The 25,724-nt window shown below is 37.2% G+C and overlaps 1 long non-coding RNA gene across 7 annotated transcripts in view; it reads left to right on the forward strand.

Moving 5' to 3' along the window:
* Positions 1–25,724, forward strand: part of LOC137488255 (uncharacterized) — a 431,442-nt gene that overhangs the window by 14,001 nt on the left and 391,717 nt on the right. For all 7 annotated transcript variants that reach the window (XR_012393968.1, XR_012393967.1, XR_012393966.1 and 4 more), the window contains exon 2: positions 21,351–21,491. This is a non-coding gene — a long non-coding RNA (uncharacterized lncRNA). The remainder of the gene's footprint in view (positions 1–21,350; positions 21,492–25,724) is intronic.

Raw genomic sequence — 25,724 nt, forward strand, 5'->3', positions numbered from 1 at the left:
AGCATGTTCTTGTTGAGACGGAGCGAGAGAATTCATTCATCTGTAGGGGGCTTTATTAAACCCTCTCTGTAGACTTTAATCTTTTGTGAAATACAGCACATTGATTTGTGCACAAGGTCTTGTAAGGAAAAGCTGATGAGCCGAGACTAATGATCTTACATGATCATTGACTTCATCACTGTAACTTTTGATTGCGTTCATCTCGTCCCGTTTCCCGCCGTTTCGCCGCATGCGTCTGCTTGTTGGAGTGACTGTCAGGCCCGTGTTGTTGATCAGCTTCCAGTGCTCCTGTAGGGACGTGCGTGTTCAGTACGTCACCTTGTCTCCTGTCTCCCCGAGGGCCCAGAGAGATGGCGCATATGGCCGTCCTCCTCTCCCCGCTGTCAGACTGGAGCACGGCTCGCTCTGTCATCACCTCGCCGACTTCTTTACTCTCTAATCCGCTGTCAAAACTCACCGTCCTCTTTCTGCTCTGATGCCTCAGACCATCAAACATTCATACTGTACTTTGAGAAGACCTTTTTTTTGTCCAACTTACTGATCTTACAAAACAAACAGGAAACTCAATACTGTAGCCATAAAAACATTATTTGTTGTGTTTGCTTTGGTTGAGTTCTGGCCCTTTGCCTTAAGGGATAGACTAGTATAGAGCCAGTTGGATTCAGGTAAAATTCCAAGAAGTTCAGTCTCTTGGCAAAAAGCCAAATCAAAAAAGTGTGTTTTATCTCGCACACAATCTTAATATTCTTAAAACCATATACAATTTTTACTATTGCTATTACATATTGATTACTGATAATGATAGTTAAAAAAAGAGAACAGTGTTGATTGAAGGTTTCAAATAAAATGTTTGTGAGTCAAAAAATAGTTGGAAGTAGGCGAGGGCCGGTATAAGATTCTGATAATATGATAACCTTGGATAAAAATATAACGGTTTTACAGTATCCCGGTATTGTGATTACTGCTCTAAAATATATTGTTTTTAAATTTCTGGGTAAAAAACATTTTTTCCCCTATGAAAACATTGTTTTATTTTTTTAAAGATTTAAAATATTTATAAAGCAGTAAACATGTCCGGCTAAATAATTTAGATTTCTTTACAATTTAAAACGTAATCTTTGGATATTTTTTACTGCTGGATATTCTGTTGTCCTAAAAAACAAACAAACAAACAAAAAGTAAAAAAAAAAAAATTGTACATATACCTTACATACGCTATTACGGTATTTTCCAAATCACAGTATACCTTGAACGCGGTTATTGTCCCCTGCCTAGTTGTAAGTGTTTAGTTTTTCAGTCCAGTTTACATCAGGACTCTGGGCTGGCCCCTTTATTATTGCAGAACTGCTTTACATTTTTTGCTGCATGAAAGGGTTGTCTTGCATGAAAATTGCTTGCTGATTGGGTATTGAATGCAAGGATGGAAAAAAAAAATATGCTGAAGTAGCTTCCATACCTGTCAACATTGGAATGTAAAAATACGGGATAATCCATATTTAATAATTGGCTTTAAATGATTGTAAACGCACAATAAATATATATTTAAGTATGCACTGATCTATAATGTAAGCATTCGAATACTTTCGTAGCTGTTTATGCTCATTTAAGATAAAATTATTTGTGTTTAGAATAAAACACACCAGGACGGACATGTTTATATTATTAAGTGTATTTGACTGTTTAAAACCACCCCCAAATCCCTTTCACTCTTCTTACAGAACCTGTATAGAAGCTGATCTGAGAACAGTGTTTTTATACGGAGTGCGTCTGTCAGTCAGCACTGATAGATGAATTGACTAAATCAGAAGTTGCATAGGAAGGGCTTTCACTCTGCCACTTAGCTTTTTGTAAGGGATAATATACATCTAGCCAGTTGTTCTCACAGAATATACCAGACACTAAGACTGAAGGTCTTTATTTTGTGATGAAATTATTAAGAACTAAACAATTAGATCAACTTTGAGATGTAATCATTGTAAACATTGTAGCTCGCAGAAAGAACAAAATGTCTCAAACATTTTTAATCGAAATCGATGGAAATTTATGCTCGATTTCGATTATCGAATCAAAAAATAGAATCGTCGATGCTGCCACGCCCCCATGTCACGTTAGCTTGGCTTGCCAAGCAGGAAAAAACACGCTTGTTGAAGTGCTCGTTGAACTGTTGAAGACCCGTCGACAGAACTTAAACCTTCAGGGCTCGGACTGCCCGATAGCCTGGGGCCAGCGTGCGAGACGCTCGGGTCAGTGTACAGTGCTGCCTTGATGCCTGACAGATCGAGCCAGAGCTGCATGCTGCGACTGTCTGTCAATTGTGTGCAAATACAATCTTACGGTGCTTTCACACATAGACGTTTGTTTCGGAATCTGTCTCGTTTCCCCCGTTAGCGCGGTTTGTTTATATCCAGCAGTTGCGCTCGCATCCGCGCCAAATCAATCAGTCCGAGATCGGCTGAATGAGACGGTCTCTGCCCTATTGAGCGGATCGATTGTAGTGAGAAAACAATGCAACGAACTAACGTCCTAGGCTATATCACAGTGTATTATGATCGTGTAATAGCCATATATACGGGTATATGAAGAGAGAATGATGAGCGGGCGAGATGTCATTCTTACCGGTAAATGCGAAAGTGAAAGCATGCTGAAATATTACTTTATTCGTCAGGAAAATTGACCGAAATTACTATCTGGTAATTTTTCCATATTTTAATCGTATAATATGTTGTATTAGGCCTGTTGTTTTGTTAATTTCCACACTGACAGCTCGAAAGAAAGATTTACATTGATCTGATGCAGTCTCTGTTCATCTGCTATGTCTCTATAATTTAAGCCTATAATGCAGAATTCTAGCCAACGTTTCTTTAATAGATTGATTAATTCAATAGATCGATTATTATAAAACCTGACAATTGAAATGAGGCTCTGTATGTATGAGAAAGTCTAACCTCTGCTTTATATTCGGTGACAATGTCTGTGGGTTGTTAAAATTAAAGTGCCCATTTTCACTTATAAAATATTCTATACACAAGTGCTCTAAAGTTTGGGGTCAGTATGATTAAATATGTTAAACTAAGCTTCTTCTGCTCACCAAGGCTGCAATTATTTCATCATAAATACAAATTGTGAAATGTTGCACTATAAAATAACTGTTCAAAAGTAGTTTATCATTTAATTTATTCATTTATTCCAGTGATTTTAAAGATGAAATTTCAGCTTCATTACTCCAGTCACATGATCCTTCAGAAATCACTAATATTAATTATTATTATATTTATTAATGGTAATAGTAATAAAAGCAATAATGTCTGGAGTAATAATTTTATTTGAAACTACATACAATAACAAAGCAGTTATTTAAAATTTTGATAAATATTTAACAATTTAACATTTTTTACATTTAATAAATGTAGCCTTTATGAACTGAATAAGTTTTCTTAAAAACATTAAAAATTACTGTAAATATATATACAGTGGAAGTCAGAATTATTAGCCCCCCTTTGTTGTTTTTTCTTTTTAAAATATATGATGTTTAACAGAGCAAGGAAATGTTGATAGTATGTCTGATAATATTTTTTCCTCTGAACAAAGTCTTATTTGTTTTATTTTGGCTAGAATAAAAGCAGTTCTTAATTTTTTATGAACCATTTTAAGGTCAAATTTATTAGCCCCTTAAGCTAATTGTTTTTCAGACTGTCTCCAGAACAAACCATCGTTATACAGTAACTTGCCTAATTACCCTATCTGCCTGGTTAACCTAATTAACCTAGTTAAGACTGCTTCAGTCTTTTACTTTCACACTAGTACTTAGTCATTTTAGCAAACACCTCAGATACTGTTGGCTGGTTCCTGTTGGTTGTGCGCCTTTTTTTACCGACGCCATTATAACGACACAGATCACTGCCTATTCACAAGAAAAAAAGTGATTGACAGGTGGTAATTATGTGTGTAACTTGCCTTTATTCATTTACTGTATGATTTGTTTATGGGTAAAACAAAGACCATACAGGTCAGGTAGATTAAACGGAAGGCTACAAATAATTAATTCGTTATTAATTAATTAATTATTCATAATCGAAAATCGAATCAAATCGTGACTTAAGAATCGAAAATGTAATCGAATCGAGGATTTGGAGAATCGTGATACCCTTAATCATTATCGTTCAATATGGAAAATAATTATCGAGATTACATTTTTGCCATATTGCTCAGCCCTAATTCATAGTACCAGATGAGCTTGCAGGCCCGTAGCCAGCCTGGTGAAAGGGGTGGATATTTTTTCTTAAAAAGTGGGCATTTTTGCAGTTATTCAGCTCATTTTCTATTTGCTACAAAGTTAAGTATTTATAGTTTTAATACTGAATTTTAGTGGCTTGTTGGGTGGCCAGAATAACTATACCTTTTGTTGTGCCAAAAATGTTTCCTAAAGATTTAGAATAAAGCAATATGAAAAAAAAAATTATAAAAATTAATGACCAATTCCAGCATTATGCTCATGACAATTGCAGTAAAATCTCAAAACATAAATTGACAGAGAAGAAATATGTTAACGTTATTTTGAAACCTCTCTTTATTTTTTTCAAAACAACTAGCCACAGAGTTGTGGGAGCAGAATGATATTATTAAAAAAAAGAATAATATTTTAAAAGAGGAAAATAAACATGCGTTATGGATGTGACAAAAACGTCTGCAAGTTTACAGTATACAATATACTTTGTAGAAATACTGTGAATTAAACAAAAAATATGTTAAGAGAAATAATGCTCATCAAAAGAATAAACATTTATTGCTAAAGTGAACTTTGGACCAGCTCTCTTTCAACACAACATGCACCTCTGCAAAGGTTACCCTAGCATTTTGATTCATGTTTGGTCACTGCAGAGTGGACTTTCAGTGCAAATTCTCTTTACGCCGAGACCCTGTATGCTGTATCCTTACCCTGTTCAATGCTAAAAAAGACCAAAGTAAAAAAAAAGTGTACATGCACCTTTGCTGCTCTTACACTTACCAATGCACTAACAATATCTTAAAAGTACAAGTTTCATTCTCTCTCTCTCTCTCTCTCTCTCTCTCTCTCTCTCTCTCTCTCTCTCTCTCTCTCTCTCTCTTTTTTCATGACTGGGGGGTTCGTCTCTTACTGTGTAAATATTTATCTGAGGGATCTAGAGCTTTTGCTGCCCCTCCCTCTCTCATTTCTCCCTCCTGCAGTGAAGCCCCAATGTCTGATTCTGTGCATATGAATTCTGCCACCTCCGGCACTGCTGTTTCTCCATTTTCTGCACACCATTCAGAAGGATGTATCCGTCCTGTTCTCTATTTTCTTCCTTTCCCCACAGAGAGTGGGCAAACTCCACGCCCTGTCGAATTCCACGTACATCACAGGGACCTTTGGGATGTCGGGCCACCCTCCGCTACCTACCTACCTCCACATTTTCATCTGGAGGAATCCCGTCGGGGACTCGTCCTCTCTCTTCGGCTCAGTGCTGTACTATTCTTGGAAAAAGCCTCATGAACTGCAGGGACTTGTCATTTGCTGTAGGGGGCCATGCGTCCTGAAGTGCGGAGACAGTTTGGTTGTGCTGTACGCATCCTATTTGTGGCCCTTCTCGCATTGTTTGGTACGAGTGTGGCTGCTATTTACGATGTGGCTGTTGTTGATTGACTAGTGCAGTAATTTGAGGAGTGTTAGGGCTCTTATCCTGGTAGAGGAAGAGAGATGGAACAGGACAAAGAGCATTGATTGTTTATGGCTAAAAGATTTACATGACTGTAACATATATTCTTTTACTTTACATTTAGTATTACGTTTAACATGTCTCCTTTGTTTTTAAATCCAAAGCCTAGTGGAAAGCTGGAGGGTGGTGAGCTCAGAAAATACACAGATATGCATATTCATTCTCATCTTCACCTTTGCTTTTACAAATGCAAATGCTGTTAATAAAGTTTAATTGAAATTAAACCCGACACATTTTCTCAAGTGTGACTGCTGTGTGTGCTAGATGTGTTTATATATGCATTACGGTAATGCTTGTCTCATTTTATTGGATTATTTTGTTAGATTAGGAGTTATCTTTGCTGTCCTCCTTTTCATTTGTGCATGTGATTAAGGCAGGCTTTACACAGATGCTGACCTTTCAGTAGTAAATGTAAATGGATTCCATTGAGCAAAGTCAGAGAGGAGGGAGAGCGAGAGCCTGCTAATTAGTGCCTCTACAACTTTAGCTCATTTGTAACTCTGTGAAAGACACTTTCAGTAGGCCAAATGCCATAAAGCATGTTTATGGGTTAAAGGAGCATGCACACTATACATTTAATGTTCCGTTCATCTTTATTCATATTCAAATGCAAGCGGTTCGCTGGAAATGCAAGCATGTGGTTCCAGTTTGTATGAGATTAAAATGATTAAAAATCGTTCATTTACATCTCTTAAACGATTTTGAGCAAAATGCAATATTTACTCTTTTAACTACAAGGCAAAAAATTTAGTATATTGGGAGACTTCCAGGAAAAACGGCAGGTATGGTCACTGCACCTTTAGTTGATTTGTGTTGTATGTAACTTTGACATCCAGTGGTTGAACTAGCTATTGCACGCCTGATTCAAAACACACGCAAGGTTGCCAGATTGACAACATCAACAGGAGTGAGCCTGACTATTGAGTAAGGGTGTCACGATCCTCCAAATCCTCGATTCGATTACATTTTCAAATCTAAAGGCACGATTCGATTTGATTTTCGATTATTAATAATTAATTAATGACCAATTAATTATTTGTAGCCTACCATTTAAACTACCTGACCTGCATTGTCTTTGTTTTACCCATAAACAAATCATATAGTAAATGGATACAGACATAATTACCACCTGTCAATCACTTTTTCTGCGGGACTCGTGAATAGGCAGTGATCTGTGTCGTTGTAATGGCGTCGGTAAAAAAGACGCAAAACCAAAAGGAACCAGCCAACAGTATCTGAGGTGTTCGCTAAAATGACTAGGTACAAGTGAGTGAAAGATTGAAGCAGTCCTCTGACTGCCTGGACCTGCTGTCTCGAGCGCATGGCTGTGTGTGCGTCTGTGTCTGTGTGGTCACGTGATGTGCATTTTCAGAGGTAGAGAGGAAGAAGGGCTGCTCAGAAATGCTACACGCCACTGTGGATGTCAAATCGTTGTCGTTCTAAAATGCCATTTAAAAACAAAGACAGTGTAAACCGGGCCTGAGTGTGTACTTTTCATGAGCAGATTTGCTACGGGTGCGGGGCGGAGGATCGCGATGCCGGTGTTGTCTATCGGACGAACCGTACGTAATACCTACATAGCAGAGCTTGCAAAACTGTGTTTTTTTTTGTCGACAACACGAGCGTTGTCAACATAACTCACTGGAAATCCAAAATGCTTACACACCGGCGACTTCATTGAAAGAGGAGAGGGTTTAAGCTCTGTCGACGGGTCTCCTGCTTCTGCAGTTTAACAAGTACTTCAACAAGCCTGTTATTTTCCCGCTTGGCAAGCCAAGCTGACATGACATGGGGGCGTGGCAGCATCGACGATTCTATTTTTTGATTCTATAATCAAAATTGAGCCTTAATTTCGATCGATTTCGATTAAAAATCGAAATCGTGACACCCCTACTATTGAGGCTAAAGGCTGATTTAAGTTGTGTTCAAAATAAAAGCAACGACACGCGATAGAAGGAATATTTTCCATATTAAAAGGAGTTTTTTAAAATATAAATTTCAAAATATAAAATGAAATTGAAAATAAAAATGAAAAATTTAAATGATAAATAAAATTAAAATGAAAATATAAATTTCACACCTGAAATTTATATTTTAGAAACGGCTTCAATTTCTCACAGGTGAACAACAGAAAACTGACAATGATCATCTCAGGTACACCTCATGTGCTTTATTCAGTATTCAATGTAAATAATGTGAGTTTCCATTTTACTAGACATTTGTTGCTTGCTATACTACTGAGAGCAGCAGCAGATAGTTCACCTCAGATCTTGAAAACAAAATAAACCATTTGAAATTGATCTTTAGAACTGTGACTCAAAACAACACATATCAGTGATTCATCATGGACCTTTAACAATGTTAAAGAGGTTTAATATGCATTAATTAGATTATAAACCTTACCATTTCATTGGAATGCAGTAAGTGCACTATTCTGGGCTTCTGTCGTGTTTCGTCAGGTGCGAACAGCCAAATTACTGATCTCTTCGTATCTCGTTGTGTAGCGTGTTGTTAGGACAAACAGTTACAATGTAACCTGCTCACCTAATGTTTATGTTCGTAATATTTATTATATTTGCTAATTAATAACCTCATGTGGCACTCTGAATCTGCATCTCATTTCGTTGTGTGCTACTGTCCCCCGGAGGTTGCATTTCGATCACACATACTTTGAGAGCCTTCCTAACTGAATAAATCAAATATACTGTTTTCCACCCAGGCAACCCAGGGAGCTGAAAAATAATCGGCTAAACTGGCATTGGGCGGGTTAAAATAACCAAAACAAAGACAGCGTCCGGCACATAATGCACATTTTCAAAGCAGAATATCTGACTTAAGCATTGTTTTTAAAATCAACAAGAATATTCACTTAGCATGTTTCTTAAATATCTTAAATATCTAAATATATAAACATATTATGGTAATTTTATGCTTTAGAAGAAAAACATTCATACAGCACCTTTAAGTTAACTTTGAGTGGATTAAGTGGATTGAACATAAAATAATTAGGTTATAACCAAAAATGTCAAGAATTGTGTTGATTCAGCTTATTTAAAATAATTAGTTTGAACAAGCAGCCAAAATCCTTTATTTTGTATTGGGGATTTGCTTGAAATGTGTCCCCCTTACTATATAGTCACATTAAAATAGAGTAATTCTATTTAAGCAGAAATTTCTGATTTAATTTGTAAAGTTAGATCAGCAAATAACAACCAAACCACCATTCACTGCACTATTAGTATTGGCAGTGGTGGAAAGAGTACTAAAAAATCAGACTTAAGTAAAAGTACCATTACCTGCCTAAAAGTGTAGAGTATGTGTTGTAAATATTGGGAGTATGAGTCAAAAGACCTTTCAAAAATAGTTAGTAGTAGTAGGGGTGTAACGATACACTCAGCTCACGATACGATGTGTATCACGATATAATGTTCACGATTCGATATGCATCACGATATTTGGAATAAAAATTGAAAATTAAACTGAAATGCAAATTTTACAGAGTAAACTATTTTTTTTGTATTTCTTTTGTTTCAACTTGGTAAACTGAACCTTCTTTAAGAAAATAAATTAAACAGGCCTGTCTCTGGAAAATAAAACAATTTAAAAACTTCTTAAAAAATATTATTGTAATGACAGAGACAAAATTAAGGAACAATTTAAGTAAAGGTGCAAAAACAATAAGCTTTCTATTCAATTGAATTTAACAGTAAGAGTTTAAGGCTTTGCTTGGTCACTTGCGTTTTTTGTGTGTGCAAAAAAAAAAAAAAATCCACATTTCCAGGTAATCAGCAGTTCTATAAGATAATCCTGAACTGATGTGCATCTGTCTGAGAGGTTTTTATGGATGGCTGTCTTCATGTTGAGCATGATGAGTGACAGGGTGACCGTCTTTTTATTACACAGAACAGTCGTGGCTCTTTTCAGCAGTTTAGGCAGGTTTACTATTTCTTCGGCGTCGCTGATGTCGGCGCTATCAAGTGTATCATGTTGACGTGCATTTTTGTGTACCTCTGTACTCAAAAGGGTTAATGCTCGTCGTAATCATAACTGTAAAATGCGATATGATTGTTTAAATAATGTGTACGTTTTCGGTTTCATTTCCACTGCTAAGTGCTGTTCATACTTCCCACGCGGCTCCTGAACGATCACTCTGTTCCACAAACTGAATGTTGTTAACTACTTTATTAGTCACAACCTGCAGGTTCTGTTCACTGAAGCAGACTTGCGCGTATGGCAAGCCGTTTTAGCATTTAAACCTTTGTTCTGACTATCCATAAATATATTTAATTCATATTTAATTAAATTCATTTAGAGATATCTCTAATTACAATTGTGACTAGTCAAAACTCATTTAGAGATATCTGCAAATATTTTTCAATGGAAGTCAATGGAGGAATATGACTAGTCATAATATATTTGCAGATATCTCCAATCTGATTTCGTACTAGTACAATTGTAATTGCAGATATCTCTAATTGTCATTCTGACTAGTCGAATTATAATTATGACTAGTCAAAATATAATTAGAGATATCTCTAAATATATTTATGGATAATCAGATCAAAGGTTTAAATGCTAAAACGGCTTGCCATACGCGCACGTCTATCATCCGCCCTCTGTAGTAACAGCTCACGGTCAGCTCACGTCATGTGTGATTTTGCAGCCGTCAATACATCATTATATGAAGACAGAATGATATTTTAGGGTGAATTGTACCTTATAAATACAGTCTGTGACACTTTTAACAGCATTAGAAGGTGTCCATGTCGCTGTGCAAAGTATGTAAATCACTGTGAAGACTTTATAACTTAGGATGTTTGACCCAGTATGCGTGTCAAAAAGCGGACGAGTCTAAAGCAATGACTGTACAACCGAAATGTTGTCAGACGTCTGATTTTGAGAGGATGGGCCATCCTCTATTTCAGCTCCACTCATCTTGTTCTGCTAACATTACTGCTGCTGCAATCTGAACTCACGTGCGACAGCAGGTGGAACGTAGCTCACGTGCAAACAGCTCAACTAATAAGAGAAAACGGACGTCGTATCGTAATGAAATCGTCATAACGCCACGATGCATATTGAGACATTTTTGCATCGCAATAAATCGTACAACGATAAATCGTTACACCCCTAAGTAGTAGGTATTAGGCTGTAAAAAGCTGATGCGTTTACATGTAATTTGTGGTTTGTAAACGTTATATTGTGTAGTGCATTTAGTTATATATCAGCAGACATGCAATGTCTTAGGACGTTAATATTAGTTTAGATTTAGGTCATGACATCAGGTGACTAAAATTCAATGTCTAGCCAGCGTCTGAGGACAATGTTATTTTTATATTCATTAACGACATCAAATGAAGTTGATAATCCAACATCTGATAGACGTCATAGTGGTAACGTCCACAACGTATCAGCAAGCTGTAACATCATTACATGTCGATATTTAGTTGATTTTAGGTTGGACATTGACGTAGGCCTGACTTTGAGTTTTGACTTTGAGTTGTGCGTGTGTGCACTGTGCTTAGCCTCGGATAGGTAGCGTGTGTGTTTGTGCGCACGCGGCGCTTAGCCTCGGACAGCAGAGCACACAAACATCTAACGCGATCTTAAAGTGAGCGCTTTAATGGTGAAATACATGCACACTTGTGTCAGAGCACGGTGTTTAGTGATTATTCATATTAACCCTCATTTGTTTAATAAACAAACAAGTTGAGAATCAAAAGACACGAGAAAGAGAAACCATATCAGAGCCACAGCATTCTTAAAGTGACAGCGTGCGATATTCCTTCTGCTGCCGACAGTTTTTATTATTGATCAATAATAAAATCAAAAATACAGTGAAGATGCTTAAAGCACAGTTTAAACATAACAGATTTAATAACTTATTTCTAATAACTGAATTATTTTATCATTGCTATGATGACAGCACATTATATTTTACTAGATATTTTTCAAGATACTAGTATTTAGCTTAAAGTGCCATTCAAAGGCTTAATTAGGGTAATTAAGCAAGTCATTGTATAACAGTAGTTTCTTCTGCAGACAATCAAAAATATATATTGCTTGAGGGGGCTAATATCGAGCAATTAAAATGGGTTTCAAAATATTTAAACCTGCAAATAAGACTTTCTCCAGAAGAAAAAAAAAAAATTATTAAAATAAATACTGTAAAAAAAAAATCCTTTTAAACATTATTTTATAAATATTTATATATAAAAATAAATTCACAGAAGGGTGAATAATTTTGACTTCAACTGATAATCGTTTTGAATAATCGTGATTATATTTATGACAAAAATAATCGTGATTATGATTTTTCTCATAATCGAGCAGCCCTAAGTTGAAGGAAAGTAACGGAGTAGAAGTATCAATAAAAATGTACTCAAGGGAAAGTACAGGTACACGTTTTTAAAGCTACTCAGTAAATTACAACTCCTGAGGAAAACTACTCAATTACAGTGGTTTGAGTATTTGTAATTTGTTACTTTACACCACTAAGTAAAGGTAGTGCACATATATGCAATAAAGGCAGAACACCTTAGCAACCGCATAGCAACAAAATGAGAAACGTTCAAAAAGCATGCAAATCCACAATTCTAATTAATCATATTATATTACTGGGTCTAAAATAGCTTTAAACATGCTGAAAATGTGGTGTGACCACCCCTGAAGTTTAAATTCCCAGTGAATCAGTCCTCAAGACCCAAGATCTATTTTCTCCCTGTCGTTTTCCCTCTTTCTCTTCCTCCTGCTTTCCTTCTCTTCCCTCGCTCTCTTTTTTTCTCTCTTCTCTTATGGGCCTCTGCAAACACAGGCACAGGATGCTGTATGCTAATTTCAGATTTAATGATTAATTAGCTGCTGGCCTGCTTTTCTGCAAGGACGGCCACAGATAAAAACCCTTACTTTGTTTTTCGGAGTGCGAACGGTGTTTTGCGTGAAACCATACATGCAAAATGTGCTTCTCTCACACACGGAAAACGAGAGAAACACTCAAATTTGGAAGTCCCATGAGCATATGCAGATGTCAGATGAAGGGACGAGCGTGGATTTGTGTGGATAAGTGTGCTGCAGTTATTATGTAAGCAGCTCAAATGGCCGTGGCATCTCTTGGAAAATGAGCGTGTGAAGTGGAGTTGTCCTCTTAAAGCCAGTGACATAGTCAAGCACTCTTCTGAGAGGTTTGGAGTATATACTACAGCCCGTCTGCCTTCCTCTCACATCTGCCCTGTTAACTAGCACACATCAAAACACAGAGCCCAGTCATCTGCTGTGAAACCCACTATACCAGAATGTCCCAGATGATGATGTTTGACAAGGATGAGGGTTAAATTAGTCAGTGGGTTTTTAAAAGATTCACAGTGCTGTAGATGTAAACTCTGCAGTCCTCGTTCATTTGAACAAAGTGAACATAGTATGGGCTTCAGATCTGAATTGTAAAAGTTATTTGAGAAATAAGAGCAATTGCTTTGGGTGAGAAATTTAATACCAAAATGTTTTATGATATTATATACTTACTGGGAACTTTATTCACTTAAATCAGGGGTCACCAATCTCGTTCCTGGTGGGCCAGTGTCCTGCAGGGTTTAGCTTCAACTTGCCTCAACACACCTGCCTGGGTGTTTCAAGTATACCTAGTAAGACCTTGATTAGCTTGTTCAGGTGTGTTTGATTAGGGTTGGAGCTACAATCTGCAGCACACCGGACCTCCAGGAACAAGTTTGGTGATCCCTGACTTAAATGAAAGAGAACTTTCACTGGCGTGGTACTTTTAAGAATTAAAAAAAACTGTGTGCACTGTGCAGGTATACACTTTAAAAATGATGGCTGGTTTTAACCCTATGATGGATCAAATATTTACAATCCCAACAGTTTGGTTAAAAAGTATCATTTAAATTGTATTTAAAAGATAACCCAACTTTGGGTTTGTCCATATTTGATAGAATGCTGTGTAAAAACAACCCAGAATTATTTTTTTAGTGTATCTTGCTAGTATTTGGTTGTGTAGCCCAATTGGTTCTACACCTCCTACTTGCTCCGAGCAGGGGTTGCACCAGTGATTCCTGCATGGGAGGCAAATGCTCCAACACTTTCTAACTATCGATCGCTAGAACACTTCCCCGCCCACGTGCTCTGAACAGGGATCAAACCAGCGATTCCTGCATGGGAGGCAGTTGCTCTAACTCTTTAACTATTGGTCAGTAGAGCACTTCTTGAGATCAGGGTAATGAGGTTTACCTGCGCAACACTCTATAGCAAGTTACAGTTGCACACCAGTTTTCTTCAGAACTGCCTTAATTCTTCATGGAGTGGATTCAACAAGGTGCTGGAACAATCCTCTGAGATTTTGGTTGACATTGACATGAAAACATCACACAGATGGTGCCGATTTATCTGATGCGCGCACACATGCATTATGTAAATCCCACGTTCAGGCACATCCCAAAGGTACCCTATTGGATTGAGATCTTATGACTGTGGAGACTTTTTGTGTTTTGTGAACTCGGTCATGTTTATGAAAGCAGTTTAAGATGATCTGAGTTTGGTGACATACCACATTATACTGCTGGTATCCTGTGGTGTTGGAACAATGCTTAGTTGGTACTGAAGGTCCCGAAGTGTGCCAAGAAAAGAAATGTCCCATAGCATTATTCCAGCAGCAGCCTGAACTGTTGATACAAGACAGGATAAATCTAGAGAATGCTTTCATGTTATTTACACCAAATTCAGACTCTTACTGTTCGAATTTAGCAGCATAGAGATTAGTCAGATCAGGTAACATTTTTCCAATCTTTTATTTCTGTGTTTGCTGTCTGGTTTTGTTGTAAATTGTAGCTTATTTTGTAGTTACAGTGTGCTGTTCTGCTGCTGTAGCTCACCTGATTAAAGTTTATGCAGTATGTGTTTTGTGTTTGAAAATGCTCTTATGTAGACTTAATGAGTGATTATTTTTGTTACTGTTGCTCTTCAACATCAACAGGGCTTTTTTGTTCATGTAACTACATATTTTCTCTTTTCAGACCATTTTAAAAAGCCTTATGTAAACCCTAGAGATGGTTGTGCAATAAAATAACAGTAGATTAGTAACTAACATTGTGAAATTCTGAGTGTGCCTCACACAGGTGAGTGGGTTTGACAAACCAACTGTACAGGACAAGCTCTTTTAATCTCTATATGCACCAGGCACTCTTTGTGATATAGAGTCTACTGAATATAAAGTAAGAAAGTCCAGAGCTTATCATTGTTATTGACATAAATTTTATTGTGATTCGATATAATATTGTTTATCAGCCCACTCTAACATGTCTTGTGTTTTCATAATTTAAAATCTTTAAACATTCATGCTTAGCAGGGTTTAACATTTGACATTCACATTTTGCCACAGTATTCCTGTGAGTAGAGATGGCTACCGAAACTCTGTACATTATCGGTATTGTTGCTACATTATAAACGACAGAAGTGTTGATAAGCTCTGACGGTAATGGTTCTGCTATCGGTACTGGAGAATTATTGCTGAATAAACATTACTCACAGTAGCATTATATAACTCGCCAACCTTTCCTAATTTGCGATATTTGATATTTGTCTGCGCAGTTGGCAATATCACATGAGAAATACTCATGTTTCTGGCAAGCGCGTCAAATATAAAAGCCTTCACAGTTCTCGGCTGTGTGCGAACACTCAGCGGAGATTCGTGCTAAGCGCACACACATAGCTCGCAACATTTGCAGCTTGTAAGCTTGCGTAGTGGCGGAGAGAACCAATTTTTGTATTTCCCCGAGTAGACAATGACAATGGCCTTTGCAACAAACGCAACAAGTTGCATTTCCGCTTAGCCAGATTACTTGTTTTCTTGTATAAGACATTCAGTGACAATGAAAACAGTTTGTTATTTCTGCAGTAGCCTAAATAAATCCTAAACATTAAAAATGCTTTTACATCAGCTGTATTTACAAATATAGTCTATGAGTAGCCTAATAATAAACTATGCTTAAGAACAGATAAAAAAACAGCTTGTTTCTACATTGCAAGATGCTCCAAAACTGTATTAAAAACACAGCTAACTCTCAAAACCCCGTTAACTCGTTTATGTGAATGCGTTAATGAAAAAGCCTAAACATCTCATTTAACAGCATTTTGCAACTCAAAGTGGGAGTTTTCAACTGCATTGAGCACATTAAACTTTTGTTGATTTTTCTCCAGAAGAATGGTTAAAAACGGAGTCATTTTTCTTCAAACTATTGTACATTATTTTAAAGGAAAAAAATAAATATATATATATATATTTTACAATTATTGGTTTTGTTTTATTTTACATTAAAAACATAATAATAAAGTTGTCACTTTTGTTCAATTAGTTTTTTCATCAAAAATACTACAAAAAGTACCGATAAGAGAACCGTTAAAATACCGAACCGATAAAAGTTATCGTCAAAAGTAGTAATACTGTTAAAACCTTAATGATACCTATCCTTGCCTGTGAGGGTTGGGTTCTGGGGTAGGGGTTAAACACATTACCCCTACAGAGAATTCTTGTAAACCAGGGGTCATTAACCCTGTTCCTGAATCCTGGAGATCTGCCTTATGCAGATTTCAGTTGCAACCCTGATCAAACATATCTGTCTGTAAATATCAAGTGCTGCTTCAGGCCAGTTAATTGGTTCAGTTGTGTTTAATCGGTGTTGAAGCTGAACTCTACAGAAAGGTAAATCTCTAGGAACAGGGTGCACAACACGTCAAAACTTGAGGCGGATGGGCTATAGCAAGCATGGCCAATTTGTGCCAACTGAGCATCGTGCCAACACCACAACCTACCCGAGTAATGTTGCTGACCATGTCTATTTCTTTATGACTACAGTGTACCCATCTTCTGATGGCTACTTCCAGCAGAATAACATGCCATGTCATAAAGTGTGAATCATCTCAGACTGGTTTGTTAAACATGACAATGAGTTCACTGTACTCAAGTGGCCTCCACAGTCACCAGAGCTCAATATAATAGAGCACCATTGGGACGTGGTGGAATAAAAGATTCGCATCATGGACAAATCTGCAGCAACTGTGGGATGTTGTCATGTCAATATGGACCAAAATCTCTGAAAAATATTTCCAGTAACTTGTTGAATCTATGACATAAGGGATTAAGGCAGTTCTGAAGGGAAAATGAGGTCCAACCCGGTACTAGTAAGGTGTACCTAATAAAGTGGCCGGTAAAAAAAAAGTAAATAACTTACACTTGTCATAGCATCCATATATTGTGGGTCTTTGGTGATTTTAGGTGCTGCTTTTATCCTGTAATTTCCTCATTTGTAAATCGCTTTGGATAAAATCGTTTGCTAAATGTATAATTGTAAAATGTAAATGTAGTTTCTGAAATGCTCAAAGCAATACAGGACCAACAATCATGGCACTTTCAAAGTCACACAAATGACCTTTATTTCTGATTCCATTGCTCGGCTTTTCTTTTTTCAGATTGTCTTGATCACGTCTGTGTGCATTGTGTTGCTGCAGCCTGATTGGATGATTAACTGTTTGCATTAATGAGCACACACTCATCAACATCACACATTTCTAATGAGTCAATTAAACTAATGAAAATAAAAAATACTTAAAATATCAATACTTTTAAAATCAAAGGTTTGATTATTATAACAGATGAATGCTAAGTATGGCATCAGTATGCAAACAGCTGCTTCATATTATATAATACTTGGGTTAAAATCAAGACTCAAAACAGTAATGGATTCTAATGATGAGTAATGTTTGAGGTCATTCTAAAATAGCAGCCTGCACTACACATTGAAGTTAACAAATGATAACTGGATTTTGCAAACTACTCCTTAAAATCTGTCTGATTACTAATTGTTCAACAAAATGATTTTCACTAACAAATGTTAATGAAACAAGCTTTAATATTTGATGAATTATGATTAAATACCCTTAAAAAGGTAATCTTGTCTTAATATCATCCTGTATTCCTTTTGCATCCAAGATACACTACAGATGACATAGAAACATAGTGTAAAATTCAGTGAAAAGAATAATATTATAAAATATTCAGCTAAAAAAGCTTTAATGTGATATGATCCTGATGAAATTGAAATGTTTTTAGGGACAATTAAAAAAAACAAAAATACAAAAAACAAAAGCAAGACGAAGTATCTTTCACATTTAACATTTCCACTGAATTGTATAGACGTGCCTTTCTATTTGATCTGTAAATTAGTTCACCTCATGTTAGGCCTATCAAAGTAATGTAATGTAATGTGTATTTATATAGTGCATTTATTGTGTATGACCATACACCCAAACCGCTTCACAATCATGAGGGGGGGTTTCTCCACACCACCACCATTGTGCAGCATCCACTTGGATGATGCAACGGCAACCACAGGACAACGGCACCAGTGCGCTCACCACACACCAGCTATTGGTGGAGTGGAGAGACAGTGAAAGAGCTAATTCGGTGGAAGGGGATGATTTGGAGGCCATGATCGTAAGGGCCGATAGAGGGACTTTGGCCAGGACACTAGGGTTACACCCCTGCTTTTTCACGAGAAGTGCCATGGGATTTTTAATGACCACAGAGAGTCAGGACCTCGGTTTAACGTCTCATCCGAAAGACGGCGCCCACTGACAGTGTAGTGTCCCCTTCACTCTTACTGAGGCATTAGGACTCACACAGACCACAGGTTGAGCGCCCCCTGCTGGCCTCACTAACACCACTTCCAACAGCAACCTACTGTTCCCTAGTGGTCTCCCATCCAGGTACTGACCAGGCTAAGCTATGCAAAATCAAAAAAATCATATGAATATGGACAATGAGTTGTGTCGTTTTAATAATTTATCTTTGTAAATAGTTATTTAATAAATAAAATAAAAACATTATGCTTTGCATGAAACAAAAACTCCGCTGGAGCCTGCACATGTGCCTGCAGCGTGACCCGCATGTAAACCACAATCCCCGGTCTTTTAAATGTGTGAATTGTGCATATTTTGAGAAATGCTAGATGAAACGCCAGTGAGGATGTGGATCGTTTTTGTTCTAAAATTGGATTTTTTAAAACTAAGACTTACTAGTGTAAATGAGACTGTTTGTATTTTTCGTGAGCAGATTGCTGCAGCAACAGGGGTGGGTCGGAGGATTGAGATGGCATCGTCTATCGAAGCAACCCTAATGTAAATGCACAAATCTGGCCCCACCGAATCCTTGAAAAACCTGGTATCATATTTTACCAACTTGGCACTAAAGTGCCGGTTCTTTTGACAACACCAGTTAGCTCTAATGTAAATTCACACTAGGGTTGGGCCGATAGACGATGCCATCCCCCATCGCCGTGGCCAATAGACAACACGATGCTGAGCCCCTCCGTCATGCCCCACCCATCGCAAACCCCGCTCGCGAAAAATACACACTTAGGCCCTGTTTACACTAATATGTCTTAGTATTAAAATGGCATTTGAGAACGAAAATGATCCACATCCACATCGTGTTTTACCTAGCATTTCTGAACAGCCCTCCATCTGCTGAAAATGCACAACACGTGACCACACACACACACACACACATACACACAGCCACACACACTGTCATGCACTCTTCTGAGCTCTAGAGAGCAGTGCACAGCGGACAGTTTATCAAGGATGTACCGCTGGATCGCGTCTCACTATAGTTGTTAAATTTGTCTCCATCTAACAACTCTTTGGTCTTTTGAATCTATCAGGTAACATGTCACAGCGTCAGTTCACTGTTCAATCTTTCACTTTCACACTTGTACTTAGTAATTTTAGTGAAAACCTCAGATACTGTTGGTTGTGCACCTTTTTTACCGACCAACCTCCTACAGAAAAACTGCAACTTAACTTTATTTATGATTTGTTTATGGGTAAAACAAAGACCATGCAGGTCAGGTAGTTGAAACGGTAGGCTACAAATTATTAATTTGTTCTAAATTAATTAATTACTCATAAATAAATAATTCACCTCCGCCTATGATGATGATGATGATGCCATCGTCCATCGCGATGTTTCACATTAGACATCGTATGATGTCAAATCAGTCGCCATCGGCCGACCCCAATTCAAACACATTTTGATTGTGACTCCTTGTTGCCTAAGAATTACATACAAAATAATTACCCACTTTGTTAGAGAATGCAAAAGCATTGAAATATATTTGTCCTCTTAAGAAAGCCTGACAGTCAGGGTAGATTCATTTTGGTAGCCAGACTGGAAAACACAATAGCCCAGGGATGCCAGGCTAGCAGGCTTGTAAGCTATGATTTGATAAAGTTGAAGAGAACATTTGTTTTAATATAATCTTTTGGTGTTATAAATATCTTCAGTGCCACTTTTGATGAATCTAATGAATTCTTGCTAAATAAAGCTTGTCATTTCTTACAAAAAAAAACATTGATTCATTCATTTTCCTTCGGCATAGTCCCTCAGGGATTGCTACAGCAGAATGAACTGCCAAATATTCCAGCATAAATTTTACACAGCGGATGCGTTTGCGGCTGAATCCCAGTACTGGGAAACACCCATACCCATCACCTATAGCGCATGTCTTTGGGGGAAACTGGAAAACCCGGAGGAAACCCACGCGAACATGCGGAGAACATGCAAACTTTACACATAAATGCCAACCTGCCTAGTTGGAACTCGAACCAGCAACCTTCTTGCTGTGAGGCAACAGTGCTAACCACTGAGCCACCATGATGCACATTACAAAAAACACAACTTTTTAAACCGTTGTGATCAACAGCCACATTTATTTGCTGGATGAAAGCCAACGGGAGCCAATAAAATTGAACAGAACTGGTTCACGGACAACACGATAACTGGACAGAGATATGGACCATATTTTAGCACTGTTCGGTTTACTATGGGACATTTTACTGGTTTTATTGTTATGAAGAAAATAACATTGTAGCTGTGTGCAGTGATCCGGGAGCATCCAATCAGCAATATTTTAACAAGCATTAAATCAATCCCTCCCTCCATGTCCTCTATAAACTTCTCAGTACTGAGGAGGTCCAGATGCCGACAGACATATATAGTCCATTTCATGCTTTTAAAATCCTTCTGAATTTCTGGTGAGTATCTACTGCAGTGTAATGGAATACAAGCAATATTCACTATATTTCAATTGTCATGGGTCAAACATTCATTGTTTTGAAAGAAGGATTTAATTTAGTAAAGATGCATTGATGTATAATGTTGCACTACACACTCACCGGCCACTTTATTAGGTACACCTTACTGGTACTGGGTTGGACCCCCTTTTGCCTTTAGTCTTAATCCTTCCTGAAAAGAATTTTTAAGTTTCTAATAAACAAAGAATCCTAAAATTATATAAAAAACGATTTGTAATATTGATAATAATAATGATTTTTTTTTTGATCGTATACATAATATTATACACATTAACCATTGGGAGCTTAAATGTCCATGTTAACAGACTGACCCGCAACACCACATATTTACTGACAGCCAATGAAAAGTTTCCAAATAGAACGTGTGACCCTTTCCTGTAACTACACTACTTTTCACCTGTAAACAATACCTTAATGATATTTTGCTTTCTGTGTTTTCTTTGTGTGTCAAAATGTGGTTAGATATATGAGATCAACTTCTGGAACATCTGGTGCTATTTGGAAACATCATGAGGGATTCATTGGTTTTCCAATGCAGTTGTCATGCAGTTGACTTCAAGAAGGATCAAGACAGGCCTACAGATGGATTGGAGGCTTTTCTTGGTAAGTCAGTTGGTGGTTTTTACTTTAAAGCATGTGGTGTGTCCTTTTATGAGCCTGTTTTGAATTTTAGGCTGAGATAGGGATGGAATGACAATATTTGTCATTTGTAAATTCTTCACATTTGGAAAATTATTTGATGTGCATGGAAGTTTTGTTGGTGGTCCACAGGTTGCTCTGTCATCATGATTTATTTATTTTTGGTCAGTTATTTGGTGTTCTGTACATTATGTAATATATTTGTTTCATAATAGGGCTGCACAGTGCACAATATTGAAAAAATTTGAGGTTGCAATATTTTTTTTGCTGTAATATGAATATAATTTCACTAGATGATTTGAATAACTCTATTTGGAAAGATTTCATTAGGATTATTTCATTAAGATTATTAAGATTATGTCATTAAGATTTCATTAAGATTATTCATTATTTAGATTGATCAGGGTATACAAGTCTTTTTCTATGCTGCATATCTGCGTAAATTGAATAAATTACAAGCACTAGCATTAATAAAAGTTAAATAAACAGTATTTATGGCTTTTTGGGGTGTCTAACAGTATTCAAATAAAAACATTAAACAATCAAAGGTAAAATAACTTGGTCATACTTGTAAAAATAATTTTATTCAATAATATAAAAATAATATTTAATAAAATTGTCACCCACCGGTCCTACTGCACCTAACCCATGCTGAGTTGGGATCGTACTGGCGATTCTTTGCATGGGAGTCGGTCGTTCTAACAAGGAGGCTAAAGACCATGGCCTCTAGCATCTGTCACTAGAGCTCCATTTGAGGTCAGAGGAGTGAGGTGTACCTGCATAGCACTTCGCTAGCTGGCCTCCGTTACGCTATCTATATTTTAAATCTTTAATAAAAAATCTAACCCTGGAATGTAACGATTGCGGATACACACTTTGCGATGCTTAAACTATATATTGTTCAGCCCAAATTTACAAGTTGCTTTACACAATCATAATTGCTTTTTCTTTCATTCATAGTATAAAAGTGTGTGTGTGTGTGTGTGTGCGTGTGTGTGTGTGCGTGTGTGTGTGTGTGTGTGCGCGTGTGTGTGTGTGTGTGTGTGTGTGTGTGTTTGTGGGTGGGTGTGTGTTTGTTTGTGGGTGAGTGTGTGTGTGTGTGTTTGTGGGTGAGTGTGTGTGTGTTTTTGGGTGTGTGTTCACAATTGCTTATTTTTTTTATTTGGGGTCAAAAAGTCATGTTTTTGTTTAATCGTTTTATTAATTTGTTCCGTTTAATCAGATTTAATCGTTTGATCTTAATGTCGTTTGTAATTTTGAAGATTCTGATCCTGCAGTGTTGTTATGCCTTGCTGTCAGATAGAATTTCCTTTATTTGTGCATTATTACATTTATTTTTAGATTTATTTAAACTGGATTAGATTATCATCCATCTGCATTACAAGCATTAATGTGTGTGCGTGTGCGTGTGCGTGTGTGTGTGTGTTTGATTAAAGATTTGCATTGTTCAAAAGCTAAAAAAAAAAAATAAATGCAGGTTAAGCTGGAGAAAACCTAGCATAACCAGATCTTAAACACTTGAAGTACAGTCAACCACTCAAATCAGAGCAGACGTTTGCCAGATAGCGAGTGTGTTTTTCAGTTTAGTGTGCAATATGCTTCAGTCTGCTGTGACAAGGGAGTTTGAGCAGGTTGCAGAAACACATGCAACTTCTGTCTCTGCTGTTTTAAACTGCATTGATTGCGAAACCTCATACATGCAGCAGATGGACAAGGTATGATTACATGACGGTATTGAGCAGAAAACCAAAATATATGAAACCACAAACCCTTAGCTCTTTCAAAACTTTCAAGGTCTTTTTATGAAACAAACAAAACGTCTCTCTCGTAAGCCACCTGTAAAGTGGCACATCGGCGAACGTGTTTTGACGGCGCTGTACGTGCTGAGCATGTTCAGGGAAGAGCACAGCATGAAAATAAGGTGCATGTTGTTTATGAATTCTTAAAGCTGAAAAACAGCCATCTGTCTCCTAAAAACCTCCTCCAAAGCTCTCTCTGCTTTGTCCCACTGTAAACACCTTTTGTTCATCCTGATATTTTGACAGTTGTACAATGCGCTCAGTCTCTGGAGGTCTGGAAATGTCTTCCCCGTGCAGAACTACAATGATAACCTCTTTGGCCACTGACCTCTGTTATACAGGAGAGAGTTGCTTTTGTGTTGCTCAGTATATTGTAACCTTTCTGCCTGTGCTGGGTGATTTGGGGAAGAATGGAATTGCGTTGTTTTATTTAGATTTTTTGGACAGATATTGCAGTTTGATTGGGGATTCATTTCTATAAAACTCAACATTGTAGCACACATTTTACACTTAGAAAATGACTTGCTGCTTGTTCAAACTACTTATTTATAATGAGTTGAAACAACAGAATTCTTAACTCTTTCTTTGCCAGCATTTCTTTCTATCCTTTTGACTATTTTCTGTTCATCCATCCATCCATCCATCCATCCATCCAGCTATTTTCTATTCATCCTTCCACCCGTCTGACTATTTTCTGACCATCCGACTTTTGTCCATCTATTCATCTGACTTTTCTGTCCATCCATCCATCCATCCATCCATCCATCCATCCATCCATCCATCCATCCTTCCAAGTGACTATTTTCTGTCCATCCATTCAACTATTTTCTGTCCATCCATCCTACTGTTTTCTTTCCATCTATGCATTCGGCTATTTTCTGTCTATCCATCCGGCTATTTTCTGTCTATCCATTAACTCATCTATTTTCTCTCCATCCATACATTCATCTGACTTTTTTTTTGTCCATCCGACTTTTCTGTCCATCCATTCATCTTAATGTTTTCTTTCCATCCATCCATCTGTCTTTTTATTGTCTATCCATTTACTTATCTATTTTCTCTCCATTTATTCATCCATCCTATTGGACTATTTTGTCCATCTATCTGACTTTTCTGTCCATCCATCCATTTGATTATTTTCTGTCCATTCATCCATCTGACTTTTCTGTCCATCCATCCTACTGATTTCTTTCCATCTATCCATCTAATTTCTGTCTATCTATTTACTCATCTATTTTTTCTCCATCCATTCATCCATCTGATGATTTTTTTGTCCATCCATCCATCCATCCAGTTGACAATTTTCTGTCCATCCACCCGAATATTTTTTGTCCATTTATCCAACTATATTTTCTGTCCATCCGTCTGACTATTTTCTGTTCATCCATTCGACTATTTTGTCCATCCATCTGACTTCTTTCTGTCCATCCATCCGACTCTTTTCCATTCATTCATCCATCCATCCATCCATCCATCCATCCATCCATCCATCCATCCATCCATCCATCCATCCATCCATCTAGCTATTTTCTGTCCATTCATTAATTTATCTGACTTTTTCATCCATCCATCCATCCATCCATGCATCCAGCTATTTTCTATGCATCCATTTGACTATTTTCTGTCTATCCATTCACTCATCTGGCTATTTTCTGTCCATCCATAAATTTTACTAATTTGTTAATTTGTTCAATTATCCATCCATTTGACTATTCTGTCTATTTGTTCATCCATCCATCCATTTGACTTTTCTGTCCATTCGTTTGACTTTTCTGTCCTTCCATCCATCTGACTTTTCTGTCTATCCATCCATCCATCTGAGTTTTTTATCCGTCCGTCCATCCATCCGACCTTTCGTCCATCCATTCATCCAGCTACTTTGTCTATCCATTCCCTCATCTATTGTCTCTCCATCTATTCATCCATTTGACTATTTTTCTGTCCATTTGTTCATCCATCCATTTGACTTTTCTGTCCATCTATCCATCCAACTACTTTGTCCGTACGTGCTTTATCTCCTTCCATTCATCTGTTCAACTATTTTCTGTCCGTCCATCCACTGTTTTTCTGTCCATCCATCATTTTAACTGTTCTCCATCCATCCATCCATCATCACCTAGTTTTTCTTTCAATAAAATCCATATAACTATATATATAAAAAAAACTATTTACTGTCTGTTAGTCTGTCCCAAATCTGCTAAAACTTAATATAACCTTGCGCAAACTCTTTGTCCTTCAGGCAGGCATGTTGTATTGTGTTCTAAACATATTCTCATGCTTTTGAATGTACTAGAGATGGCAGCTTCAGAGGTGAAATGTCAGGTGGTGATCAGGCTGTGTCTCCAGCATGTTGTCCCGTGCTTCTGCATGTAGCGATTTAAAGAGAGAGCGTCTCTTA

The sequence above is a fragment of the Danio rerio genome, chromosome 18, assembly GCF_049306965.1.
Source record: "Danio rerio strain Tuebingen ecotype United States chromosome 18, GRCz12tu, whole genome shotgun sequence".
In the NCBI taxonomy this organism is placed as follows: domain Eukaryota; kingdom Metazoa; phylum Chordata; class Actinopteri; order Cypriniformes; family Danionidae; genus Danio; species Danio rerio.